At 44.5% G+C, this 12,053-nt stretch overlaps 1 protein-coding gene across 1 annotated transcript in view; it reads left to right on the forward strand.

The window, feature by feature from the left end:
- The first annotated feature begins 2,133 nt into the window (after positions 1–2,133).
- MTUS2 (microtubule associated scaffold protein 2) overlaps positions 2,134–12,053 on the forward strand; it is a 508,660-nt gene continuing 498,740 nt past the window's right edge. The window contains exon 1 of the mRNA XM_033104383.1: positions 2,134–2,440. The gene's annotated coding sequence lies outside the window, so the exon portion shown is untranslated. The remainder of the gene's footprint in view (positions 2,441–12,053) is intronic.

The following is a 12,053-nucleotide window of genomic DNA, read 5'->3' on the forward strand; positions in this document are numbered from 1 at the left end:
GAGCTCCAGACTGCAGGGCTCGGGTGATGGGGAGTTCTGGAACAAACACCGCCCAGTAGAGGGGTCCTGCGCCAGGCAGAAACAGCCCAGCTCCAGCTCTCCCATCAGACTTAGCCATGGGCTGGGAACAGATGGCAGGATGTGTGACCTTGGTGTGAGCGCCATGCTGGATCCAAAGGTGTGCCAGCTGGAGGCTGTCACTTATACTCTTGAGATTTGAGTGGCATGCCTCCGTGGCTGCCACAGAAAGAGGTGTCTCCACATTTCAAATAGCGGCATTGGCCCACCTTTGTATGATATGCTGAGTAAGGGTTCTGCCGCCGTCAGCCCAAATTGAAGGAAAGGGGAGAGAGGTCAGGGAGAAGGCGGGCAGTGAGAATTATAGGGTGCTGTGAGGGAGAGCAGAGTATAACAGCTACTTCATGCAAAAGAACGTGTACTGCTTGGCATGTATCACCTGGGTTTGGGGACATGCATGAGTCCAGAGATGGCTGCCTGACTCCTACACGAGAAGCTTCAAGGAGAGAGGCTGGTCAGAGCTGCCTGTGACCAGGGAATGAGGACGGTATTCTGCTGTCACAGTGACCTGTACAGACATGGTGGAACATAGTGGGATCTGCCACAATGGTGACCTTGCAGAGGGTCTGTGTGAAGGGACTACTGGAGGAGAAAGCGGACTTGGAAGCGAGGACCAGGGCCTGGTGCAGGGGACAAGTCTCACCCTGCCACCCTGGAAGCATCAGTCTTCACAGGGCTAGCTGGGAGGATGTAGAACAAGAAAGGAAAAAGTGACGTTTCTCTTCCCCAGGCAGGCTCTGAGCTTGGGTCAGGATGGGAGCTGGTGGGTGTGGGAGCTGTCTGGGGAAGGCTTAAGTGGAATGGGACTGACGCTTTGATTTGAATTGGACTGGACTTTTTAATACCGGAGAATCAGACTGCTGATTAACACCTGAAAGTGACAGGAAAAGCTATGAAATCTGCCCTAGATTCTGCTAGAGGAGAAGGGAGATCTGATAGAATAATTTAAAAAGACAGTGGTGTGGAAAAAAAAGGTGCTGCTTCATGATTTCACCAAATAGTCCAGCTTGTTAATAAAATTAACTGGTATAAAATATTGCTTAACATGGTAGTTTGGAAAAATGACCCCACCTTAAAAAAACACCTAAATAGTGCAAAGACCAGCCCCAGCATTTCCTTTTCATAATGGTAGATGTCTATTCCCCTGCTGTGGGAACCAGAGGAAGCTGAAGCTCTCTGACCTCGCCTGCCTTTCCAAACCTTCTAGGAGCACTGCTTAGGGCAGCGGGGAGCATTTCACGCAGGACTGGAAGGGTCCTCGGGAAGTCATTAATATATTTATTCATCAGAGGTGTCAAGGTTCTCTAGAACCTCTCGAACAGAGTTAGGCACAGTTGGTGCTTGTTAAACACAGACATAAACCTGGTTCTAGAAAGAAACGCCTGCCTTTTCCGGAGACATTTCCAGAGATCAACTCTGGGCTCCTTGAGCACCGGGAATCCTCCCGCCCTCCAAGTTCTTCCCACTGCTGAATCCTAACTCATCCTGCTGCTCCTAATTCGAAGATGCTCCCTCTTCCTTCCCAAGAGGGTAACAGCAGATCCCACTGTGCGCAGCTCCCTGCCCTGTAGCCCCCGCCTCCTGTCTTACCCCTTGCTTCCCCTGAAGTCGCGGGTTCGCTCGGGGACCGCGATGTCGCTGGGCGCCCACGAGCCCGCGGGGAGATGGAGCAGATGGCGCGCGTACGGCGGCCGCGTGGCCGGCAGAGGGCGCTACGGCTCCCGGCGGCGGGGCTGCGGACCGCGGGGCCGGGAGGAGGCGTCCGGGGCCCCGCCGTGTGCGTCTCCCGGCGGCCGCGAGGGTGCGCGCCGCTGCCGTCCCCGCCGCCCTCCCGCGGGGGCCCGCTCGCCGCCCGGCGGCTGTCACCGCGGCCCGCACCTCACGAGCTGCGCGGGCTGCGCGGTGCGCTCCGGAGCCCGGGCTTCGCCGCCGCCGCTCCGCGGCTTCCCTTTGTCCGTCGGAGGCGGCCGCAGGGACAGCGCTGCAGCGGCCGGGAGGGCAGCGCCCCGGCGCCCCGTCGACGGCCCCCGTGCGCGTCCCCCGCTGCCCCGGCGCTCGGAGCGGGCGGCGGCCTGGGCGGGGCCTGCGCGACCGTGGGGACAGCGTTGACGAGCCGGCCCCAGGTGCGGGGGCGTCCCTTGCTCTCCACCTGCGCCACGTCTGCCGGCTTCTCTTGGCAAGTTTGTCGCCCCCCTTTGAGGACATCCTTTGCCGGTCAGTGGAGTCCCGACCTGTCGTTAAATAGAAAACTCGAGCTGGAGGAGGAAGAAGAGGAGGGAGCGTGTCGGAACCGGTCCGGGATGAGAGTCCATTAAAGCAGTGGTGGCTTCTTGGACACCTTTCTTGGCTCTTTCCCACCCAGGTGAGCGCATCCTTCAGCACTCAGGGCTGGGCTCTGGTCCTGCCTTCTGGAACCCGCGGGAAGACAGGTGCCGGCGTTGGGGAGTGATCGCAGCCGGGGCGGGCAGCGCAGCGTTTATTTGGCTTTTCTGTCATCGTGGCACTTATTCTGGCCTGCCACATTCCCTGCTGGGGCGGAGGTGTTGCAGCTCGTTTGGCACCTTCGCGTGCTGCCAGGTTAAACATCCTCGGTCTTGGAGGGGATGGTAGGTTAGTTAAACCGAGCCCCCTTCCCTGCCCCCAGCTTTGGGTAATTCTGTGTCTTCGTCTTAATTTAGTCTGTATTCTTTCCTTTGAGCTTTATAATGGTAAAGCAGCGAAGCGGTTTGCTACATCCATTTTCTCATTCGGAGCCTGTGCACAGAAGGAATTTCAGGCACACAAGCGATGTTACTACCATTCTATTTTAAATACAAACACGGCAAGAAGTACTCTTGGCAGGATACCAAAGGCGCCTGTACTCTCTGTTATGTAAGGGCTTGAAAAACATATTTGCTAATTGGTAAAGTTATAAATGGGATTATCAGAGCATCTAAGAAGGGAGGGTGAAGATAGGTGAGAACCATCATTTCTACTTTAAACCAAAACTTTACTTGAAGATAAGCATGATCTTAGCTTGAGACACCCTTTAAGATAGTATAGGGCCCTGTCTTTGAACTCATTAGGTAGAATTGTTAAACATTAAAAAATAAGGTAGGTTTTGTAAAGGCCATTAAGAAACTTGGTGAAAAATTTTTGACTACTTATCAATAGTAATAAAAAAGGATCCCACAGATATCCTTTATAGCTTTTAATCTATAGCACGAGTTTACTTTTATAGCTGATGGAAACTTAGTAATTATGAGCTGCCAGTTACTAAAGATCTCCTACCCCCAAACCTGCTATCATATTTATGGTTATTTTCAGGTAAGAAGACAAAAGTAGAAAGCATCAGATATACGGATGTCAGGCACCCCCTTTTGCGCCCTACCCCAGTATTTCATTCTAATTGGTTTTGGGTGATGCTGTGGCATTTGTAATGTTAAAAGCTCTGTTGGTTGTTGTCATGTGTAGCCAGGGGTGAGACCCATTGGCTAGCATTGTGTTTTAAAATTTGTCACTTTGTAGCCCCAGGTGTGGCTACAGTGGTTTAAAGTAAGTAAAACAAAAAAATAAATAAATAAGTGGTTAAAAATATGGGGAAGAGAAAAATGGTATTGGAAAGGACATGTGTTGAAGAATTATAGCATGTACACTTTTGTATTTTTGTCTAAGTATCTTTCTTGATTTTTTTTTTTTTTTTTAAACTGGCAAAGAGTAGTTGATGTTTATCAGAGACCCGTAATTTCGTGTTGAATATGTAGGGGCATCCTAAGTGGGACATTTCTTTGTGCACAGGTGACAGGGAAGTTGAGTAGCAGTGTCAGGCTGTCCCTTTATGTTTATATGAAAAGATGGCAAGTCTTATTAAAGATTGTTTTCTCCATCAAATTAAAAACGTATGTTAATAGAGACTAGTAAATTAAATGCAAAAAGCTTTGATTGTTTTTAAGGTCAGAAATAAACCTGGCTGCTGAATCAGTGTTTTCCATCTACCTTATGTAATTCCAGAGACTCCAGTCTGGGAGCAGATCTTATGGATGGTGTATGAAGGCTTATGTAAGAACTCCGACTTTGCTTTTCGTACTCCATTAAACTGGCTGTTTTGGCTATTGCATAATTGGCACAGTACTGGATTGTTAAAGCCCAGCCCAGCCCACGCACTTTTATAATGAATTGCTGCCATCAAATTAGAGGGAGCAGCGGGTGGAGGTTTGTGAAAGAGAGATAAGAATAGTATCTAGAGGACTGATGTAACATAAGACTGTTATGCTTAGCAGGTTTCTACAGATTTGAGTGCTGCGGTATAAACCTCTCTAGTCTTTTATATCTCCCAGCAGAGGTGGATTGGCTGGGAAGCTAATGAATCGTAAGCCACAGGCCCCCCCCTTAGGCTTCTTCCGAGCCCCTGGGAGGGCCACTAGCAATATGCTCACATGGTCATACCATGTGTATATTGATAATTTTGGATTCTTATTAAATGAGGACACTTTTCCCCACTCCACTCCCACCTCCCATTATCTAAATGTAAGGCCCCGTGCACCCTAAATCTGCCCTGTCTCCAAATTATGTTCAAATGTTAACTTACAAAAATGCTTTTCCTTATTTTAATGCCTGTAGTTTTAGGAAAAGACAAAATAAGAAATCTGGCCAGTACCGTAGTTGACCTGCTGAGAAAATGCAAATTGCTATAACCTAAGGCTGTGTAGAGCTCCTGAGATCAGGTGGTTACCTGGAGAAGCAGCTGTGCCTGGGATCTCACACAAATAGGGACTCTCTTGATCTGAGTGTGAGCTGGAGGCAGAACAGGGAAGGGAGGAAAGTGGGTTAAACCCCTTCCACATCTCAGAGGTGGACTGCCAGGGGAAGGGGGAGAAAATTACCCAAACATGCTTCATTAATACAAAGTTAACAGGAACAGATAGCATCAGCTCTATGGGAGATCTTTTTGTAACCTCCTTAGCATCTGTTTCTAATAGGAATTTTAAACAGTGAGCAAACTCAGGCCTGGAAAATATCTTGCAAGAAACAGATGCGGGTTGGGAAGGACTAGGATGAACAATCAACTTGTTCTTAATAGCAGTTTGTATGAGTAAATGGGAGCCGTATTATAGCCACCACAGGAATGTATCAGAGGGAGATGTTGAAAGGAGAGGAGGATTTTCCCTTTTTCACTGAAAAGATTTCTACTTCACATCTAAATTTGGATGTCTTCAGATCTTATCATCTTGACCCCTTTCCTACCAACCCTTATACTCTATCCATCCATCCATCCATCCATCCATCCATCATCCATTCATCCATCCATCTGTCCATCCACCCATTGTTCATCTCGTCCATCCATCCATCCATCCATCCATCCATCCATCCATCCATCCAATTTTCATCCCATCCATCCATTCATCCATCCATCCATCCATCCATCCATTGTTCATCCCATCCATCCATCCATCCATCCATTCATTGTTCATCCCATCCATCCATCCATTTGTCATCCATTCATCTGTCCATCTGTCCATCCATCCATTGTTCATCTTGTCCATCCATCCATCCATCCATCCATTGTTCATCCCATCCACTCATCTGTCCATCCGTCCATTGTTCATCTCGTCCATGCATCCATCCATTGTTCCCTCCCTCCCTCTCACCTCCCTCCTTCCCTCCCTCCCTTTTCCCCTCTCTGCCTCCCTTCCTCCCTCTATCCACTCACAGAGACTCTCTCCTTGACCAAACTTCAGTCAGGTTCTTCTGAGCCCTCTTCTTGACTAGACCTCAACTTTGGCCTATAAGAACTGCAACTTTCAGCACAGTGTTGTCCACCCCTACCCCCCACTAAGAGACTTGAAAAAACTCTGACATGGTTTCTAACACGACCCATCCCCTCCTTGAATTCCTGTTTGGAAAAGCTGAAGTCTGCCAAAAGAATTTCCCCTTTGTTCTAGCCAACACCTGATGATAAGACCGCAACTCCCCTTTTATTAGGCATTTATTAAAAAAACTTACAATTATAATGCTTTCTCTGCCCCCTTTGAGATGCACCCGTGTCTCCTGTAGCCCAGGAGTGTCTTTCTCCAGGGCCTGAGAGCCGTGTCTTTGAAATGCAGTCATCAGGAAGGGGAGGGCCCCTGTGTCCCAGTCTCTGTGGGAGCGTAGGAGCCTAACTGTGACAATGCCAGTTAGCAGACACACAAATGGCCTGATGGCAATGCCATCGTCCAGCCACCCTCCCTGCTTTTATAATTTCCACTTTTTTGACTCTGCTTGAGCCCACTTGCCCCCTCCTTATTCCCTCATTCTTCCTTTAAGATGCCTAGTCACCTCTACATGGATTGACGTTGAGCTCAGTTTTATGCTGAAGTCTCATTCCCCTGTGGCAGTAAATACCGAACACAGTGTGTCTTTACCGCCTTCACCTAATGTCCAGCTTTGTTTTTAACAACATCCAGCAAATACTTCTGAGTGTGTGTGTGCCAGGTACTGTTCTCGGCATTAGGTATTACAGAGCAGTGAACAACACAGACAGAACTGTCCCTCGGAGGAGCTTACAGGGTAATGGATAAACTGAAGTAAAATATTTAATATATCAGATAGGGATAGTGCTATGGGGGGAAATAAATCAGAAAAGGGGGTGAAGGAGTGCAGGGCAAGAAATTGCTGTGTCAAGGAGGACGGTCAGGGAAGGCCTCTCCGACGGGGTACTGAGCAGAGCCCCAAAGGAGACGGCAGAGGGAGCCATATGGAGATCCGGGGGAGAGCCTTCACTCACTGGGGAGCGGCCAGTGCAGGGCCCTCAGATCAGAGCTCACTGGCCGGCTCTTAGGAGGCGAGCAGGGGTGCCTGGGCCAGCTGGCCCTCGTGGGATTTCGCACGCTAACGGCCAGCGCCTCCCCACGGCAGCCCACTCCACGAGTCTGTTGAGGTGCTTTCCTGGGCCTGCCCTCAGACTCTGCTCTCCTGTGACCTGAAACTGTGCCAATGAGTGGTGGTGTTGCTTTTGGGGCCTTAGGTGGTTGGGACCAGGTTTAATTGAGGCCCTCTCAGGGTGCCTGGGATCCAGTACAAAACTGGTGTCTGGACCAGTACAAAACTGTGAGTAGGGAGGCAGGTTTTGTGTCTTCACCGAAGGTTCCCCATGGCTTGTAGGAAAGGGGCCACCAGGAGAGTGCCATGTCAGTCTGGGTTCCCTGCAGTCCCCTAGGGACAACTAGACTGTGATGAATAACGGGTGTGCCGTAGGACCCACATTACTCTTTCTTGGGGAATGTCAGGGTGTCAAGAACTAGAGCAACTTCTGAGGTGAAACCGAGCCAGAGAACCCTATGGCCTAAAAGGTGTCTGGGGTTGGTTAGGGTTTGAGGAGGAGAAATGGCTCATTGGCTCCTGTGTGTCCAGATGGCTGCCCAGCATCCAACAACCAGGAAACACATGTGTGGAGCTGGCAGCAGGCTGGCATGGATCTCTCAGTAGAAAAGGTGAGATGCAGTGGAGGGCAGCAGCCAGGACAGCCTGCTGGTAGAAAGGCCCAGCCTTCCGGGGTGCACGGGGGCAGGAGTGGGGGCAGGCTGCATAGCTGGCTCCTTTTTTGAGCCATTAGCTTATAACCATGTTTATTCCTCATACAGTCTAAGAGGGACTCTTCCGTATAGATGGAGCTTCTTTGGAGTGTTTGCTTGGCAGGTAGGAGCACACCAGCAGCTGCATGAGTACACGGACAGGTGGCATTAGGAAGGTGGCATATGTGCAGATTGGTGTTCTTGCTTCCTTTGGGCCTGTCATTGCTCTGTGTGGTCTCTCACTTTGTAGGCTTCTCTCACATGTCCCACCATGTGTGGAAAATGAGGGACTTAAGGCTATTCCTGGGTAGTTTATACTCTGTAGCTTTTGTGAATGGGCCTTCTTCTACTTGGTTACTGTTTTATATATATGTATATAAATTATACATATTGGTCATGCAATATAATGTCTTAGTCCTTGGTTATTGTTACATAATCAATTGGTTATATGTATTATATGTATTGGTTATGTTATGTCTTAGTCTGTCAGGCTGCTATAACAAAATATGACAGACTAGGTGGCTTATAAACAACAGGAATTTATTCTCACAGTTTTGGGTCCAGGGAGTCCAGGATCATGGTGGCAGCAGATTCGACGTTTGGTGAGGGACTTCTTTCTGGTTTATGATGGCCTCTTACTTGCTCTGACCCCTCAGGACTTTTCCTTGTTAGTCTCGCCAGCCTTTGTGCTCCAGCAGACACATTGAACTAATATGCTCAGTTCCCTTAGAAAAACAAAACGGTGTGTACGCCGTCATTACAGGTAAGTCTGCAGTGTGTGTGATTAGGGCTAAGCTAGTATAACGACAGGTTTATATTGACTTTGGAACTTTGACTCACCTGCAGAAATGAAAAGCCTACGTAGTGCTTTAGTTTCTATAGAGACTGTGATAGGGCAAATAATTTGTCCAGAAACTGGCTAACAATGATATAGTGATTTTAAACGCTTTCAAAAGTATAGTGGAAAGAAGCATGGAATATAGAGCCATGGATGACAAAAAATGGCAATAAAGCAGCAGAAGCAACTAATGAACACTTAATAGGGAAGTTAAATTTCCACACTTCACCAGACTGTTATTGCAAAGTACTAATCTAAAAATTTAATGTGAACACTATCTCTGTTAAATGACAGTATAGGGGAAGTAATCTCAAATCATTCAGTATTAATTGTCTTTGTACTAGGCTATTTGAAATTACTCAAAAAAGCTTTTCAAGATAGGCATTCTTTCTATACACACAGATAATTGTCCTCTCAGGTTGGAAAATTTGCTACATATTACGCCAAACATATTTTTGTCCCTAATTCTTTGATTTCTATCAGTTTATTTTCAGGGGAAGCCAATTTGAGAACTGAAATCGTGCAACAGAACAATTTTGGTCTAAACTGTTATTTCTAAGCTTGATGCATTTTCTATTAGTGTTGCGTAATATCTTAGGAAGTTCATTATGGCATACATGCCAAACATTACATTTAATTTCCTAAAGACTGTTGCTTATATTTCATAATCCTACCACACATTATATTAGTTTAACAGGCAGCCAGTATTGAGTTTTATATTGAATGAGCTAATTTGCCTCCACTAGCAGTTTTGAGAGGTTTAATATAACAACTTAGTCCTCTACTCCCAACCTTCACACTGAAATTTTTCTGCTAGATTTTAGGATTATCATTTTGACAACAGCCCAAAATATTGCAGTGGAATATGAATGTGAGTTAGAACTAATATATCAGTTTGGAGAGTTAAAAAAAAAAAAAAGCAGAGATGTGGGCTGAAATCACCCTTCTCCAGGGTTGGGACTAGAGAGAGGCTTGTCAGACACTTGCCTCAGGCACAAAATTTAAGGGGAGGAGGTACCAAAAAATTGAGCAATAAAAATAAATAATATTTTAATGCAGTTTAAATTAGTACAAAAATCCATGGTGAACAAAATATCAAAAAACTTTAAAAAGACAGAACTAGTATTTGATTTTGTGTGTGTGTGTGTGTGTGTGTGTGTGTGTGTATGTATGTATGTATCAGGCTCCAATATGGCATGGTATGATCCATACTGATCATGTCTTAATTTAAAATTTTGTTCATCATGGACTTTTTGCATTAATTTTTATTTTTTAAAAATACTATTTATCTTGGAACCACATCTGGAATGCTGGGATGAGGGCATTCTGTAAATCCTCTTCAGTAAGAACAAAATTTCTTACTGAATGAGGTAAAAATCATCAAAATAAACTATTTTAGAATTTTATCAGTAAGAACAAAATTTCACTGAATGAGGTAAAAATCATCAAAATAAACTATTTTAGAATTTTAGAAAATAACTACTTAGAATAACCCAAGGAGTGTTTATTTAAGAGAAAAGACTAAATCTTAGTAAGAATAGTGAATTTGTGGCATTTAAACTTGTTTCCATTATCCTGTCTCAGCACCACAATAGCTTTGAAAACTAAAAGCTACTGGAAGGGACAGAACACGTTTGGAGCTCTTCAAATACCCTAGTCTCAGAAAATTGTTACTGTATGACTTGTCTGGAAGCTCTCTGAAAACCTCCATTCTCGGAGCTTGTTTTATTTCACCTAACTCAACTCATTCTGTGTAAATAGCCTTAGGGCATTTGTTAAAAACAATCAGCAGCAATTGTTTCACATCACAGTTGCCTGAGGTAGCTACACTAGTTGGGGCAAACAAGTGGTTGACCACAAAACTTAAAAGGAATAGGTGAGAAAGTATATATCCATAAGGGACTTTGAAAAGCTTTGACATATCCCATAGAATCCAGAAGGCCCATGTGCATGAGCAAGTCTGTGTATATGCCCAGGAAAGACTTGAGAAGGCCCTAACCTGTTGTCTATGGCTGACATTGAGACTGCATGAGCAAGAAGAAAAGGCAAAGGTAGAGTTATAAACTGCCTATCAGAGCATAGAAAGCCTGTGTCAATACACACACAGAGCCCCTCAGCAAAGGCTATGAGACATACTGGTTCAAAACATTTAAGGAAATCTCCATCCCATCATTAGCTGACTACTAAAGGAAAACAACAGAGACTTAGGTAGTTGCACATAATAAATAAATAAGTAGACTTTACAGAATTAGTTCAGGAAGTGGACAAACAGCATTACAAACAAGAAGAAACAAGAATAACAATAAACCTTTGGTGAAGGGTGGTGGAATCTGATTACTGGAATTGCAATACTATTTAAAATCCTGTTTTCAATATACAATTACAACACACAAAAAGAAACAAGAAAGTATCACCCCTTAACAGGGAGAAAAAACACTACAAAGTGTTCCTGAGAAAGTGCAGATTTTGGACTTATTAGACAAATGTTTTAAGTCAGTAATAATGAATGTATTCAGACTGAAAGAAAATTGTGTCTAAAGGATTAAAGGAAAGTATGAGAATGATGTCTCACCAAATAAAGAATATCAATAAAGAGATAGAAATATTAAAAAAAGAACAAAATAGAAATTCTGGAGTTGAAAAGTACTATAACTTATATGAAACAAATCACTAGTGGGGCTCAACAGAAGATTTGAATTGGCAAAAGAATCAGTGAACTTTAAGTTAGATCAATTGAAATCATACAATTTGAGGAACAGAAAGCCAAAAGAATGAAGAAAAATAAACAGAACCTCAGACTATTCATCATGAGCACGAAAATATACATAATGGAATTACCAAAAGGAGAAGAGAAATAAAGGGACAGAAAGAATACTCTAAACAATGGTCAAAAATTTGCCAAATTTTATTTAAAACATTAATCTACACATCCAAGAAGCTCAGTGCATTCCAAGTAGGATAAACACAGAGACCTACACCTAGATAGACATACAAGAGTCAAGTTGTTGAAAGCCAAAACAAAGAAAGTAATAAGGGAGAAGTGAATCATTGTGTACAAGAGCTCTTCAATAAGATTAACATCTGACTTCTCATCAGAGATCAAGGAAGCCAGAAGGTAACAGGATGATCATCCAATCAAGAGTTCTATATCCAGTAAGACTGTCCTTTGAAATAGGGGGAAAAATGAAGACATCTCCGATGTCTTAAGTAACAACAACAAAAAATGAATTTGTTAATAATTCTTGAAAAACAAAAACGGAATTTGTCACCAGCAGACCTGCTCTACAAGAAATATTAAAGGGAATCTTTTAGGTTGTAATGAAAGAACACTAGACAATAACTCAAATCCACAGAAGAAAGAGTACCAGTAAAGGCAACTACATAGGTAAATATAAAAGACAGTATAAGCTATTAAGAAAATAACTAAAAAATATATAATAAACAAGAGAATAGTATACAAAAATCTATTTACCACAGAAGAAGGCAGTAGTGGAAGAATAGAGAAACAAAAAGACACAAGACATATAAAACATAATAATAAAATGGCAGATGTAAATCCTACCAGTAATTACATTAAATGTCCATGAACAAAATACTCCACTAAA

Source organism: Rhinolophus ferrumequinum, chromosome 4 (assembly GCF_004115265.2).
Source record: "Rhinolophus ferrumequinum isolate MPI-CBG mRhiFer1 chromosome 4, mRhiFer1_v1.p, whole genome shotgun sequence".
Classification (NCBI taxonomy): Eukaryota; Metazoa; Chordata; class Mammalia; order Chiroptera; family Rhinolophidae; genus Rhinolophus; species Rhinolophus ferrumequinum.